The sequence below is a fragment of the Mandrillus leucophaeus genome, unplaced genomic scaffold, assembly GCF_000951045.1.
Source record: "Mandrillus leucophaeus isolate KB7577 unplaced genomic scaffold, Mleu.le_1.0 Scaffold569, whole genome shotgun sequence".
Lineage (NCBI taxonomy): Eukaryota > Metazoa > Chordata > Mammalia > Primates > Cercopithecidae > Mandrillus > Mandrillus leucophaeus.
The window spans coordinates 212,601-214,715 of record NW_012106130.1 but is presented as its reverse complement, the minus strand read 5'-3'; the positions used below and the strand labels follow the sequence as shown (position 1 = coordinate 214,715).

General features: G+C 48.1%; 1 pseudogene; it reads right to left on the bottom strand.

Moving 5' to 3' along the window:
* Window positions 1-456: 456 nt before the first annotated feature.
* On the bottom strand, window positions 457-1,337 carry LOC105552629 (annotated as a pseudogene).
* Between the last annotated feature and the right edge of the window lie 778 nt (window positions 1,338-2,115).

The following is a 2,115-nucleotide window of genomic DNA, read 5'->3' as shown; positions in this document are numbered from 1 at the left end:
CAAGCAATCTGCCCACCTCAGCCTCCCAAGGTGCTGGGATTAGAGTGCCTGACTGAAAAAAAATTTTTTTTCAAATTAGCTGTACGTAGTGGCACATGCCTGTAGTCCCAGCTATTTGGGAAGCTGAGGCAGGAGAATCACTTGAGCCAAGGAGTTTGAGGCTGCAATGGGATATGATAGTGCTACTGCACCCCAGCCTGGGCAATGGAATGAAACCCTGTCTGTATAAAAATTTTAAAAAGTCTTTATAGAAGGTACTTATGCTTGTAATGAGTTAAAAATACATATTCTTGCATGGTAAAAAGTGAACATGCTTCTCTTTACTTCATCTCTATCAATCTCTCTCCCCTGGGGAAACCACTTCTTCTGTTTTCTTTTTTTTCTTTTTTTTAGGAACTGATGTTTATTTTCTATCAACCTTGTTTCCATGTTGCTTAAGAGCCGGCACAAGACAACTTAAGACCATTCCGTGGTTGCTCCTACCCATTCAGTGGCCTGAGTCGTGAGAGCTGCAGACCAGACTTCCGTGGCAGGCTGAGCACTCCAGTCTTCAGTAGGTAACTGCTGAATAGGCACAGAGGGCACCTGCACGCCGTCAGACCAGTCTGAAACCTCAGGCTGAGTAGCAGTCAACTCAGGAGCTGGAGCAGTCTGTTCACCCTGAAATTCCTCCTTGGTCACAGGCTTTTCAGCAGCAGGCTGCTCTTCTTTTTCAATCTCGTCAGGATCCCTGTAGAAGTAGAGATCAGGCATGACCTCCCACGGGTGTTCGTGGGAAATGGTACCACGCATGTGCAGAACTTCCCAGGGCAGCATCCACATCAAACCCACTGAGTGAACGTCATGTTGTTGCATGGAATGGCAATGTTCACACAGCTCTGAGGAGAATCTGTGTGACACAGAGCAATGGTGGGAAGGTTAACATAAGATGCCTCTGTGAGAGGCTATTGGTCAACTCTGGGGTCAGTAACCACAGGAAGCCGTGGCTCCCGGAAGGCTCCCTGGATCTGGTTAGTAAGAGTTCCGGAAGTGAAGTGGCCAGCAATTGCTGTGGCTCCAGTGGCGGCAGCAAATTTCAGCAGGGCCCTCTGGCCAGTATTCCTGGAGGACATGACACTGACGTCAGCGGGGTTTTCAACCACAACAATGGCATGAGCTGCAGCAGAAGCTTCTCCCTGGTCCTCTTCAGGTTTATGATGTAGATGCCGTCACTTTTCCTTTTGTAGATGTACTGTTCCATTTGGAAGTCAAGATTGGTGCCACCTAAGTGGGTTTCTGCTGCAGAACTTAAGGTCATCCTCCTCCTTCATTTGCAGGACATCAAGGGCTCCAGACATTGAGAAATTTTCCCTTTAAGTTATGATGGGAATCCAGAACAACGCTGTATGGACCCCTCTGTGAGGAGCATGGAAACCGGAAATCCCCCCCCACCGCCCTTTTTTTTTTTTTTTAAAGTCTCACCTTATCGCCCAGGCTGGAATGGAGTGATGGATCTTGGCTCACTGCAACTTCCACCTCCCAGGTTCAAGTGATTCTCCTGCCTTGACCTCCCGAGTAGCTGGGGTTACAGGTACCCGACATTACACCTGGCTAATTTTTGTATTTTTAGTAGAGACGGAGTCTTGCCATGTTGGGTAGGCTGGTCTCGAACTCCTGACGTCAAGTGATCCACCCGCCTTGGCCTCCCAAAGTGTGGGGATTATAGACGTGAGCCATCATGCCCAGCCAGAAACCACTTCTAATAATGTAACAGGTTATATATTGACACATAGACACTTTTTAAGAGATTATACTCTCTCTCTACATTTTTTTCATTTTATTGAGACGGAGTCTCACTCTGATGCCCTGGCTGGAGTGCAGTGACATGATTTCAGCTCACTGCAACCTCTGCTTCCCCGGTTCAAGCAACTCTTGGGTCTTAGCCTCCAGAGTAGCTGGGATTACAGGCGCGTGCCACCACGCCCAGCTAATTTTTCTATTTTTAGTAGAGATGGGGTTTCACTATGCTGGCTAGGCTGGTCTCCAGCTCCTGACCTTAAGTGATCTGCCCACCTCAGCCTCCCAAAGTGCTGGGATTACAGGCATGAGTCACTATACCCAGCCTATCTACACGTA